The following is a 14,913-nucleotide window of genomic DNA, read 5'->3' on the forward strand; positions in this document are numbered from 1 at the left end:
GAAATGGATAACATTCCTGATAGTTATTAATTAGCCATTAATACTCTTGGGCCTCTATCTTTCCGAAACCAGTAAATGAATATATACAAATCTAAGTATATACAATACCAGCCTCCAGCTTCACCTAGCAATCATCACTTTAATTTCTTATATCCCTAAAAACTGTACAGAAAGGAACTATATGGTTGTGGAGGGAAAGGATAGAGCCTATCAGATGTAAAATTGTCTTGCAGGCCACACCCCCTGTCCCATATCACTCAGAGGCCAATAACCCAGGGAGGGGAATACACTATTTAAGAAAAAAGTGGGCTGGGCCTCTGTGGCTCATGCCTATAATCCTAGCTACTCAGGAGGCTGAGATCTGAGGATCACAGTTCAAAGCCAGCCCCAGCAGGAAACTCCGTGAGACTCTTTTTTTTTTTTTTTTTTTTCCTGGGTCCAGTCGTGGGGCCTGAACTCTGGATCTGGGCGCTGTCCCTCAGCTCTTCAGCTCAAGGCTAGCACTCTACCACTTGACCCACAGCACCACTTCCGGCTTTTTATTTTCTGCTTATGTGGTGCTGAGGAATCGAACCCAGGGCCTCAAATATGCAAGGCAAGTGCTCTACCACTGAGCCACCTTCCCAACCCTTTGTGAGACTCTTATCTCCAATAAACCACTAGAAAACTGGAAGTGGCGCTGTGGCTCAAGCGGTAGAGCGCTTGCCTTGAGCTGAAGAGCTGAGGGATAGCGCCCAAACCCTGAGTTCAAGCCCCATAACCAACAAAAAGAAAAAAGTACTAGGCTAGCCATCTGGGCCCAGCATCCTAATCAAAGAAGTCCAATACCAACACCAGAATTAAATTCACAAATAACCAACTGAAACATAACTCCAGCCTTTGGGCCCTGCATAAAAGCTCCTAAGAAGGCCAGATTTCCTGGGGGAAAAAATTTTTAAAGCTGCCTTATGTTCAGGTAGTTGTAATTTACAGAAGTGTTACAGAGATGTTTAAGACTTGATACTGATGGGTAAGGTCAGGCCTCCTTGTCCATGTGTTTTGCATCTTTAATTCAATCAACCACAGATTAGGAATTCTTAAGGGAAAAAAATCTTGTGCATCTATGTACAAGCACGTACAGAATTTTTTCTTGTCACTATTCCCTAAACAATACAGTTTACCAGCTATTACCTAGCAATTTCATTGTATTAAATATTATGTCCTTTAGATGACCACCTGTGAAGTCTGGTATCCACAAGGAAAATGGTACTGGAACCAATTCCCTTTGGTTACTAAGGAACTACTATAAGCTCTTTAAACTTCTCATAAGAGTCAATAAATTGAAGAAGCCATTTCTATATACATAGAAAGGGATACACCGAAATAACACACCTACCACCCCCCCGCCACACACACACACACACACACACACACACACACACACACACACACACACACACACACACACACACACACACACACACACACACACACACACACACACACACACACACACACACACACACACACACACACACACACCACCGTCACCAGAATGGAGCACTGAGATTGTGTCAACAAAAACACCACAGTTAAATCTTTGGCAGCCAAGAACCAGCTCTTGACCTTAAGCTGGTTTCTAGGGATTAAGACCAGTCAAACAAGTAAAAAGTTTGAGATTAAATTGTCCTTTCCTGGCAGCCTTGCCCTCATGTACAATCAGGATGTCAAGTATTGCTGTGGACTGGATGTAAGAATTTTAGCAAAAGGTCCATTCATACATACAGTATCTGCTTTCAACTCCAATCACTATGATCAATGTTTTCCTCACAACTAAAACTGGTTTGGTTCTCAGAGGATGACCTGTTTTACCATTTCATATCTAGAAGAGGAAATCAGTCATACATAGTCTGAGACCTTGTTCTTTATTCTTGTATCTTAAGCAATACGGAGGAATGGGCTCTTATTCCTTGGCCCCTTCATGGGGTCATTCCACTCTGGGTTATAAGCTCCCTAAAAGACTTAGTTTCACCAGACATAGCTTATGTCTATAGTCCTAGCTACTCAATAGGCTGTGATTTTAGGATTGAGGTTCAAAGTCATCCTGGGCAGAAGAAGTACAAGAGACTCTACCTCTAAAATGTCTGGGGGCTGGGGAAAGGGGAGGGGGGGCTAGACTGAAGGTGTGACTCAAGTAGTAGAACACCAGCCATGATTGAAAAAGCCAAGTAAGAGCTAGAGACCCCAAAACTGCAAAAAATCAAATTCTCCTCAGTGTGAATTCTCCCTTGCCTCCTTTCTACAATGATAAGACTTCAAAAGAATTCAGAGAAAAGTAAGAATCTACAAGGTGGTGTTCTAGAAAAAACAGTGGACTGTGGAGGGCTGAACTGCACAAGACACATACCAGGGGTCTAGTCCACTCTGAAACATTAATACACTTCAAATTAGGTCCAGAGAACTTGGCCGCTGTGCTGACTCCCAAACCAACTATGAACAAAACTGGACTGGTCAGGATTCTTGCTGGCAAACATCAGGAAAAGGGGCCAATCAAAACTCTGCAGTGCTAAGGAACTCAGCCTTTTCCTTAAAGGGAAACACTTCAAGATACATATTCTCCTGTGCATGTAGGAGGAGGGAAGGGGGGGGGGGGGGTTAGCTCTTCTTAACTCCTACCTTGAGTTCACTTTATTTTTATAAATTTCTTTTTCTATATTTGGTTCTACACTACTACCAGCTTTGCCACAGACTGTAATGAAAAGCAGGTTAGGACTCTACGGAAAAACAACCATGACTGAATGCTCCTTTTGGCCCTGAGGGCAGGGCACCCCTTACCTCCCCTGCAACTGCCTAAGGGCCAAGTTCTTCCTTGATTCAGCCTCTTCCCTCCAGCATCTCTCCCCTCTGACCCTTACTCCCCAAACCCTGAGCTCTAGCAGCCCAAGTGCCAAAGTAAACTGCATACTGATCCAAGTACCCGCAGTTGGGCAGCAACTTTGGTAGATGGGGCTTCTCAACCTATGAGGGCAACTTTTTTTCCCTGAACTTCCAATAAAACAACAATAAAATGATAGTTACAGAAAAGTGATTATTTTTTTGGTATTGAGACTTGAACTGAGGACCTCAATCTCTTACTTAGTGTTTTCATTCATGGGCTGGCACTCTACCACCTGAACCATGTCTTTAGTTCTAGCTTTTTGCTGGTTAACTGGAGACAAGAGTCTCACAGATTTGTCTGCCCTGGTTGGCTTAGAATTTTGATTCTCAGATCTCAGCCTCCTGAATAGCTAGGATTATAAGTATGAGCCACCAGCACCCAGAAAAAAAAAAAAAAAACATGAAATTTTTAAAAAGACCAAAGACATATAAAAGCCAGAACTTACTACTAGATTACACATTGAAAAAATTACTATCAAATGTTATAGAAGTTTCTAAGTGCTTTTAATTTCTGTAGCTACCTCATATGAAATTCTAATAATATAAACTGGTAATAAACAGTGAGTAGAATACCACTCTGCAAATGACTCTTTAATTAGTACTGATACAGTGAAAGGAAAGCAAGCTCTGATACCCTACAACCCTAGGAGTGAATCCCAGCTTGGTTACTTCCTGGTCAAATGGCCTTAGGCATATCATTTAATTTCTCTGAATCCCAATTTCCGAACTTAGAGTAATGTAATCTTGACAAATACTATCTTTGATGGCTATAAAAGGATTAGGAAAATGTAAAGGCAAAGTCTCATACATGCCTGATATAAACTATGTATAAATCCAATAAAATAATAACCATTCTCATCAAGTTTATCAGATATTTCCTACATCATACTATAGTAACCTAAAATGAATTCTAATTCCTAAAGTCTAAATTCTAACTTTAGGAATTTATATTTTCATAGTTAATTATAACTAGCAAAATCCAGATCTATGATCTTTTATTGTCTTTTGTCATTTCCCTTCTTCTCATAAAAAACCAAACTTCCTTATATGATTTCCTGTGGTTTCTGTTTGCCCCACAACATATTCCAATTTTATTTCTAATCCAATTTCTACTAGTTCAATCACTATCACTATAGCAGTTCAACTGCTATCATTAGTTTTCTTGTTATTTTAATAATACTGAAGAGAAACAAAAATGTTTTAAAAATTAAGTGAATAATATAAGGAATAACAGAATTATAACCCACTAATATTCTAGCTTTCATCTTCCACTCACTTCTCTGATACATTGTCCTTAAAGATCTGAAGTTGTGTAACTCTAAGTGCTTTAAATAAGTCCTATCCCCCAAGGCCATCTCTTATGTATCATATGAACACATTAAACAACAAGCTTGCTAACATACTTTACAGCTTGCTGTTAATTTGATTTAGGCTTAATGTTTTTAATATATTCCATGTTTAGTCCTCCTTCCCCGCTCATCTTCATATCTTTCCATATCATTCTATTTTTGACAATTCTAGCAGCCATTCTCCCATTCTTGAATTCAATACACTAAGTATCTCCTTCAAAGACTCTGGCCACATCATTATAACCTCCAGTCCTTCTTTACTTTTCTAAGTACCTTCAAGTCACTAGGGAGATGAAATTCCATAGGGTCCTCCAAGATCTCCAGTCCTACAGCTAGCAAGTCCAACCTTAGGTCTATCAAACTTTCTTGAGCCTTCAATCTTATATGTTATTGTCATTCATCATTCAACCAATAGTGTTAATGAAGTATACCAATAGCTGTTCTGTACACTGAGTATGGATGTAAAATCAATCAGACCATCCTTGCCCTAAAGGAATTCAACTTAAGAGGCCTTTACTAATATTGTAATGATGGTCTATGGGTATTATAGCTTGCCTTTACTTATACTGGGACATTATTTCCTCACTCCAGAACAAATTCAATATGGTCCATTCCAAGGCTGAAAAAAGCAATTCAGGCATATAGAACCGGTAGACCAATAGATACAATCAAATGTGCTGAGTCACCAGGAGCCAGTGGCTCACACCAATAATTCTACGTATTCAGGAGGCTAAGATCTGAGGATCAAGGTTCAAAGCCAGCCTGAGGAAGAAAAGCCTAAGACAGTCTTAACCACCAAAAAAAAAAAAGCAAAGTAGAAATGTGGCTCAAATCATTGAGCACAAGCCTTTAGTAGTAATAGAAAGGAGTTAAGACATCTCCCAGACTGGAATAAGATCAGGATCAATTTCCTTAAAAAGGAAACACCATTAACTGAGCTGTAAAGAACAAGAGAGTATTAACTTGTAGGGTGCCAATGGCTCACACCTATAATCCTGAGTACAGGAAGCTGAGATCTGAGGATCATGGTTTAAAGCTAGCCCAGGCAGAAAAGCCCCCATGAGACTCTAACTAGTAGAAATACAAGAACTGCCTTGAACAAAAGATCTCAGGGACAGTGCCTAGGCCCTGAGTTCGAGCCCTACAACTGACACAGGGAAAGGGAGAGGGAGAAGGAGATGGGGGAGAGAGGAAGAGAGGGAAACAAGAGGGAGAGAGGGAGAGAAAAAGGAGATGGGGAGAGAAGGAGAGAGGGAGAAGGAGAGACAAAGAAAGAGCATTAACTTGAATTCACCATGTTTTATTTTGTGGAAAATTTTCTGAGCAGATATGTTGAGAGAGAGAGAGAGAGAGAGAGAGAGAGAGAGAGAGAGAGAGAGAGAAAGAGAGAGAGAGAGAGTGTGTGTGTAAAGAGGAGGGGAAACATTGCAACAATGAGACATACAAGTAGTTATGTCGAAAAACAAACTTTACAACTTTGGTGGGGGGGAGGGTTGGGTGGAATGGTGGGGGAGGATGGGATGGGAAGGGGAAACAAAGGAAGAAGCTACAATGCTTGATAAGAAATGTATTCATTATCTTGCCCCTGTAATTGTAACCCCTCTGTACAGTATTTTCATAATAAAAAAAAGAGGAGGGGAAAAAGCTATTCCATTTTGCTGGAATGTAAATTCTAAGAAAGAATCCTGTGAATGGCTTTTAGTAGTGGAATAAACATTTAGTAACCACCACAACCCTATGATAGTTATAGCTTCATTTTGCTAAACAGAAAATGAACTTGAGAAAAGTTAGGTGGACTGTACAAAGTCTCACAAATACATACAAACCCAAAAATGGCCAACTGTTAAGCCCATCCTTCGTTTGTTCCATCCTCAGAGCTGTATAGAAATATGACCAGCTCCTCGGATTTCATTGAAAAATCAACTTTTCCTTGGCTATTCTAATCCTTGGTAAGTACTGCTTTCAAAATCCAAACATTCACCAAAGTTATCTTAGCTCCATTTATAAAACAATCAGTAAAATCTAGTATATTCATTTTTTGCATTTTCACCAGTATGGATTAAAAAAAAAAACATTTTTCCCTTATGTTCCAGAGATCTCAAAAGATTTGGGCAGTAATAAGGCAACCCACACAGAATTCACTGTATACTCTGTAATGCAAAACACATCAGCATCCATTTTATCTGGCAGCAGGAAGAGATATAAGTTAGGACCCTACAATTATCCCTGCAGAGAGGCACACCAGAGGGAATGTAGGCATAACAGCTACAATAATGGTAACACAAATAGCCATCTGCACTTATGGCCAGGCATGCCAAGAGCTTTTAAACACCCACATCCCTAATGCTACTCTCTCCCTCGGTGCAGGTGGGCCAATTCCTTTCCATTCTTTCCGGCCCACATAATTTCAGAGAAATAGATAATCTGCTGCCAGGAGCAGGAAGCAAAGAAAGCTGCTGTACTTTTGAACACAAAAGACCAAAAAAGAAGGGCCCTGACTCCACCCTGTGTTCTACCCAATAAACCAATATTTCTCTATTATTCTCACTGTCTAAAAACACAGAAAGGTAGTTCCTGTTCCTCACCCCCAAGTCCTTCCCTTTCCCTGACATTCACCCTACCCCAACTAGTTTGGCTACCCTTCCTATCTCAACTCATGGTAAAGCTGTCAGTTCCAGTCTCCTCATTATCCTAGGAGATCTTGAAGACAGGGGTCCCCCTTACCTACCTCCCTCTCTCCCCCACACACACATTCTCTCTCCTTCCACCCTCCCTTACCCTCTTTCCCTCTCCCCCCCCTCTCTCTCTCTTTTTTTTTTTTTTTTTGGGTCCGGGCGTGGGGCCTGAACTCTGGGCCTGGGTGCTGTCCCTCAGCTCTTCAGCTCAAGGCTAGCCATAGCGCCACTTCTGGCTTTTGTCTTTTTGCTTATGTGGTGCTGGGGAATCGAACCCAGGGCCTCAGGCATGCAAGGCAAGCACTCTACCACTGAGCCACCTTCCTAGTCCTCCCCCTCTCTCTTATCTCCCTCCCTCCCCCCTAAGTCTCCCCTCATTCTTTCTTCCCCCGCCTACCATCTTCCTCTCTCTCTCTCCCTTCCCTACCTCCCTTCACAAATTCTCAACAGCCAGCATGCTTCTATCCATACAGGTAAAGATGTGCGGGGTAAATACAAGAACTGCTGAAATGAACAAGAAGCTAAATGGTACAGAAGGAAATAGTAGGATAGTGACTCTCAGATCTGAGGGCACAGGGTAGCTGTGAAGAAACCATGCTACAGCTTCTAAACTAAAACAATATGGTGAATACAATATTTACATAAGAAAAATTAGCAGTTAAAGTTGAGCATCAGTGGCTCACGCCTGTAATCCTTGCTACTCAGGAGGCTGAGATCTGAGAATTGCAGTTCAAAGTCAGCCTGGGCAGGAAAGTCCATGAGACTCATATCTCCAATTAACCACTAGAAAACTGGAAGTGGCGCTGTGGCTCAAGTGGTAGAGCGCTCGCCTTGAGCTGGAGAGCTAAGGGACAGTGCCCAGACCCAGAGCTCAAGCCCCACAACCGACCAAAAAAATAGCAATTAATAGTCTCTAATTCAGAAGATAAAGGTAAGAACATCATTTTTTAAAATCACTAATCTTTTTTGTGCTACAACCTCAAGAACCAACTAACAAACTAGGAACAAGAGGATAGGCTACAAAAATCATATCCATCCTATCCAGTTCCAGTAACAAACATGATAAGCTCTCACTGTTAGCTTTTTCTTCACCCTTTCCCTTACCCTCTTTGTGTCCCCCCACCCTGAGACAACCAAGAAAACAATGGATGTGCTACAGTATCAAGTATTCTCAAATAAATCCTCTCCTGGGTTTTACATTTATCTGAGGGCTGCTAGCAAGATATGTGATTTATTCCCAATTACAGCAGAATTAATCTAAGTGATGACATAGTTACCAATTCTTCTACAAGGTGCTAGAAACAATGAAAGATCTTAATAGCACATTTAAGCAATGGACACTTGCCTAGTGGCCTTCAGCCCTGTGCAGCCAAGTATTTCCTATTGCTTCTTGCTTTACCAGCTACTACCCCATCCCCATCACCAGAGACAATCTTCCTTAGTAACTACACTGGTCAAAACAGAACCTGAGGCGGGCACCTGGCTCACACCTGTAATCTTAGCTACTCAGGAGGCTGAGATCTGAAGATCGCAGTTCAAAGCCAGCCCAGGCAGGACCATGAAACTCTTATCTCCAATAAACCATCAGAAAACCAGAAGGGTCACTGTAGCTCAAGTGGTAGAGCGCTAGCCTTGAGCTGAATAGCTGAGGGACAGCACCCAGGCCCAGAGATCAAGTCCCATGACCAACCAAAAACAAAAACAAAAAAAAAAGAACCTGACAGAAAAGACAGGAAAACAAGTTAATAAGATCATGAGATACCCTTTAATAATACTTATTTCTTAGTCTTGGGAGTTTTTTTCCTCTTAAAGAACATAATTACCTTGGGAGGTGCCAATTTTTACCAAATTTTACTTGGAACTATTATAATAAGGTACCAGAGCTAAAATCATCCTCAGAAATAGCTTTATCATATCCCTACATTTTGTGGATAGAAAAAGGTCACCAGAAGACCAGCCAGCTACAGGCATGGCTCAAGTGGTAGAGCACCCATCCACCAAGCCCAAGACCTGAGTCCAAACTCCACCACTAAAAAAAAAAGTTAAGGCTTGCTAATGACATTATGCAATATTGATTCCAAATGGCAAAAACAACATCTACTTTGTCTCCAGTGTCCAACACAAAGTTCAGCACTTAATAAGAGGTTGGTAAACTGAAATAGATGAACGCAATCCATGGGAAACCTAAAACATATGATGTTTTGTTTCAAATACAATGTTTACTCATATGTTACCAGAAAGTTATAGTCCATGTATGGTAACTTGGAAATCAGGTTTTTTCCCTCTCAACAACCAGGCACACATCCTTTATCTCTGGCGAGATTCCTAACTTCCTTCTCTCTTCCAACTGCTCTAAAAACTGTAACAGCTCAAAATTGATTTTCTAAAATATCTCTCATCTCTCACTCAGATTCTTTTAGCAATTTTCAATTAGTCCTCTAAATGGCTCTCCACTTAGCATCCCTCCTTATAGCTTGAACGTAAGACTCAGAAACACATTTGGGTGGCTTTTGACTTCTTTGTTGTTTTGTTTTTTAAACCACGGATCCAGATGGTCTCTCTGCATCATAAATAACTTTTTGTAATACATGGCAAATTCAACCCCAAAGACCCCATAACCCCATGACTTTGATCATACCAAAACCTGTGTCTGGACATCCTTACACTTTCTGCATAAAGAATTCTTATCCATGTTTCAAAGGTCTTCAAATGCCTCTTTTATGTCATTGACGAAATACTGAAAATCTAGATGGCAAGCATTGATCTATGCACTATAAACATAACATTGACTAAGACACAGTCTGGGAAGCCAGATAGTAAACAATGAGTGGTAAAGTGAGAGAACAATGGTGGCAGTGACTTTCTCCAAAGGCAGACTCATTTGGTCCCTCAAGACCAAATCAAGAACAGGAGACTTGACTATGTTTCTATATTTTCTTGACACACTATAATGAATAATTTCATTTATACCAGGCATGGAGCTCAGGGCCTGGGTACTGTCCCTGACCTTTTCTGTTCCAGGCTAGCACTCTACTTTTTGAGCCATAACTCTACTTCCGGCTCTTTGATAGTTAACTAGATCTAACAGTCTCATGGCCTTTCCAGCCCAAGCTGGCTTTAACCATGATCCTCATATCTCAACCTTCTTAGTAAGTATGAATACAGGCATGAGCTACAATAATATTTTTTTGTTTTGTTTTGTTTTTTTTTGTCGGTCATGGGGCTTGAACTCTGGGCCTGGGCGCTGTCCCTCAGCTCTTCAGCTCAAGGCGAGCGCTCTACCACTTGAGCTACAGCGCCACTTCCGGTTTTCTGGTGGTTTATTGGAGATAGGAGTCTCATGGTCTTTCTTGCCCGGGCTGGCTTTGAACCGCGATCCTCAGATCTCAGCCTCCTGAGTAGCTAGGATTACAGGCGTGAGCCACCAGCGCCCGGCTGAGCTACAATAATATTTTGAGTGAATTTTAAAAGCTAGAATTCAAAGATGTATAAATTAAAATTTAGTAGAAAAAAGTCATAATCAAAATTAACTAAAAGCCAAGCAACCCAAACGTAAGCTATTCCCACCACCTACAATATTTTAGGCAAATCCCTTTCCTTTCTGTCACACAGACAAAGGAAATAAGCTGGGCTATACAGTACTGAAACGAAAAGGCCACACCACGGAAACAGACACTATCCAGTGCTGCAGACTGTCACCGTGCAGCAGTGTAGGGTGAGCCCACAGTTCTGAAGCCAGAAATCTAGATTTCATGTACACTCTCCCATGTTTAAAATACTGTCAACCAAGCACAGCCTCGTGGGCAAGAATCAGACCAACAGCTTAGTTTGCTACCTCTAGTCTAGATCATCCCTCAACCCTCTCTAGTTTTAAGGATCCATAGCTTTAAATGGAGTAACTTCTCAACCAAAACTATTGAAGAGGAGATAACAGGGTTAGAGAACAGAAAAAGAAAAGAACAGTTTCTTCCATCATAATTCATCTGGCAACAAAATCCTTGTTGGGGGAAAAAATGTATCCTGAATAATAGCAAGACCAATTCTAACTTCTTCGTTAGAGAGTAAAAGCAAGTCCACTATATTCTTAGTGATCTAGAGCTGGAGCTGTTACACTTTTGATCAATATGTACCCCTATTGTAAACAATCAGGTGTGCTTAAACAGGAGCAACATCCACACTCCACATGGCACATAGCAAGGAAATCAATTATGCTGAAGACTGGCAAAGTGCCCAAAGACACAGCAGGAATTTGATATGAACGTCAGGATGAGGAAGGAGAATGAATAATTCAGACTCCCTGATTCACTTAACGAAGTCCTGTCAAGCACAAGCTGAGGACCCATGGTTTGTGGGCTGAATTCTCAACTACAAGGCAATTGAGCTCACCAAATGGAAAGCCTATACAGCGCCTGTGGTGGCAGGTGGGAGAAGAAAAGAAAAACTCACACCCTAAACTATGTTTCTGAGAGCCAATTCATTATAAAGGGCCAAATGTGAAACAATCTGATTTTATGCTGTCATTAACAAAAAAAAACAAATATGCCTATTTTATTTAACATCTATCTTCTGTAAGAAGGCCACCATTAAACTGAGGACAAAGTAAATAAGACAATGGAAAACAAAATATCAGTCACCAGAGCTGAAAGTAGAGAGATCTTCCCAACTCTTTCCCCTCACACCTCCAGGTGGAAGGAAGTGTAACATTAACTATCTACACTGCTACAATGATAACTGTGGACTCACACATTATTTACTAACTGCTAAACTCAGCTGCAAATGTGTAAACACAGGTCTATTCTGAAAATAGATCAAGAGCTATCCTGAGCTTTAGATAAATTCTAAATATTCTGGAAAATAGTTTTGTACAAGGATTTAGTTTTTTTTTAAAAAAAAAAAAAAAGTACATCTGTTATCTACATGACCATTTTTTTAGGTGGTACATAAATTACCTAGGAAAGAAAAAAAAAGGGAGGGGCTGGGAAGGTAGCTCAGTGGTAGAGTGCTTGCCTTGTATGCATGAGGCCCTGCGTTCAATTCCTCAGCACCACATAAGCAGAAAAAGCTGGAAGTGGCACTGTGGCTCAAGTGGTAGAGTGCTCACCTTGAGTTGAAGAGCTGAGGGACAGCGCCCAGGCCCAGAGTTCAGGCCCCACGACCAGCCAAAAAAGAAAAAGAAAAAGAAAGAGAAAATCCAATCTATTTTCATGTATTTATGATAGGTTTGATGTTTTTATCTTCCATTTTTGTTTTTTAATGACAAGTGTAAAATATTTATAACCATCCAAACATTTAAATTTCTCAAAGCTATAATACTGATGCAAATAGCTCGGTATTGTAAAATGTTACTTGTAAACAATGAGCCAAGAATATATTGACTTCTAGCCAGGCACTGGTGGCTCACACCTGTAATCCTAGCTACTCAAGAGGCTGAGATATGAGGTTCACAGTTCAAAGCCAGCCCAGGCAGGAATATCCATAAGACTCTTATCTCCAATTATCCACCAGAAAACCAGAAGTGGAACTGAGGCTCAAGTGGTAGAGCGCTAGCCTTGAGCTGAAGAGCTGAGACAGCACCCAGGCCCAGAGTTCAAGCCCCACGACTGACAAAAAAGAAAAAAAAAAAGGAATATATTGACTTCTAAATGCTACACTACTAAAATTATGCTGGTACAAAAATCAAATCTGGGAAAATAACAAATTTGATGAGCTTCTCAAATTCTTCTAAGGCTGTAAAGATACAGAAGTTACAAAGCAAAGACCAAATTCTAAATACTAGCTAAGTAGGAGAAAGCAGATTTCACCAAGCAATTATTACTATAAAAAAATGCACTTAGTGTGAGCTCATGCTTTTAAAAACCACTTTAAAAATTAATCTAATTCCCAAAGTTACCAGCAAACAACCTCTCAAAATTCAAATGGCTGAGCAGAAACTATTTCAATCCTAAAAACAAAGAAGTAGCATTAAAATGGAAAAGTAATCAACAGCATGTTCCTTGGGGTGATAATAACCAAATTTTCTTATTTACATCAGACTAGCCTCTAGGGAGTTAATCCACCAATCCACAATGTAGAGGCATATGATACTAAAGCAGTGACTCAAACCACAGAACCTATTAGAGGAGCTAATGCACCACCCAGACACTTGTTGCTCACACAGTGGATAACAGATCATGATCTAAGGGTTCACCAGACAAACACTTGTTGCTCACACTGTGTATTACAGATCATGATCTAAGGGTTCACCAGGCAAGATCCCAAAGGTCTGAGATAGAATGAGGCCCTTAATTTTCAAATTCCTAGTGACTGGATACATTCTTACCTGGCTTTGCTTTTGTGAAAGAACAGAAGGCCACACTGTTGAAATTTCAACAGTCCAAAAAATGGAAAACAACATTCCCAGAACAAGAATAAAATTTATTCTATAATTTATGTGGTGACACTGGGGTAACAGTATTTGTTTAATGATTTTTTTTATCTTTAAATAGTTTGCACAGAAAGGCTTCAACATAGCATGTTAATTTATGTGTACCATGTATCTTGATTGGTGTTACCCCTTTATTCTCCCAATGTACCCTAACCCCATCCATTCCCTCAGTTCTATTTAACATATATACACTGATTATTGTAACTATATGTACCTACCATTCCCTCCCTCCTTTTAATACCATTGCCCTTAGACATGTTTCAGCTTCCTGGTATTCATTCTGTTATACTGTTAATTGTTCAGAGGAGTTACTCCTTAGAAATTTACCATACTCAAGTCAGTTTGACTGTGTGTGTGTGTGTGTGTATGTATGTGTGTGTGTGTGCGTGTGTGTGTGTGTGTGTGTGTGTATATATATATAGGTATATGGCCATATATGTTTATAGTTCAGATCTAATTTCCACATAAGAGAAAAACATGTGCCTTTTAACCACATTTTTTTAAATTTCCCAGATTATACGAGTAGTTAAGACTGAGTAACACTACTCTAAATAAATCCTGAAACAAACCAGCCAGGGTTTACCTAATTACTGAAACAGGAACAAAGCTTAAAAGGAGGCTAAAAGATCCAAATACTAAACAATGATCATTTGTTCCCAAAACTCTGGAACATGTTTTCTATACTGATAGGGATCTTTCAGTTCTAAAATCCTATCATCTATCTAACCATCTAATAAATATTATATATATGTATGTACATATATATATATAATGTATATATAATGTCACATATAGGTCCATATGTTAAACATTATTTCCCCAAAAGTTAGTAGAAGCTTTAAAAAAAAAATTAGAGGCAAGGGCTTAAGGAGTGGCTTAAGTAACAGCACAATACCTGCCTAGAAAGTATGAGGCTATGCATTCAAACCCCAGTGAGGAGAAGGGGGTCTGGAGACTAGCCTAGTGGAAGAAGGAAGTTAGGTGACTGGGGGTGTGCCCTTGAAGTGAATAGAGGGCCTTTGGCCCCTTACTCTCTCCCTATTTCCTGGCTGCAATGAGGTGAGCAGCTTCTTCTGCCACACATACTTCTGCCATGATACTCTGTGGCTACAGACCCACAGCAACATAGCCATAGACCGAAAACTATTAAAACAAGAACCAAAATTAACCTTTCCTCCCTTGAAGTTGATTATCTCTGGTATTTTGTTGCTATAACAGACAGCTAATATACAGTAAAGATTGCTGCTATGGCAGCAATCAGGAGAGTCTCCATCCCTATCTTGGACATTCAGCAAAAGAACCCAGAAAAAACTGAGTCAAAGCTGTCATCTCAAAGATGACAGCTATTGTCACAAAAAGTGGCAGAACTGTCACTGAGAGAACCTCAGTTTTGTTTTTTAAAAATTTTTATTGTTGATCGGTCTCACTATGTTACTTATATCAGATTCCTGAGTGCTGTGATTATAGGTATGCTCCACTCATGACTAGCACAGAGGAAATGTAAATCATATTCTGTATGAGTGGGTCAAGATAATGTAGAAGAGACAGA

General features: G+C 40.2%; 1 protein-coding gene across 18 annotated transcripts in view; it reads right to left on the bottom strand.

The window, feature by feature from the left end:
- Positions 1 to 14,913, bottom strand: part of LOC138821975 (RNA binding protein fox-1 homolog 2) — a 245,481-nt gene that overhangs the window by 189,345 nt on the left and 41,223 nt on the right. The gene's annotated exons all lie outside the window — the stretch shown is intronic.

The sequence above is a fragment of the Dipodomys merriami genome, unplaced genomic scaffold (genome assembly GCF_024711535.1).
Source record: "Dipodomys merriami isolate MVZ:Mamm:240054 unplaced genomic scaffold, mDipMer1.0.p SCAF_97, whole genome shotgun sequence".
NCBI lineage: Eukaryota > Metazoa > Chordata > Mammalia > Rodentia > Heteromyidae > Dipodomys > Dipodomys merriami.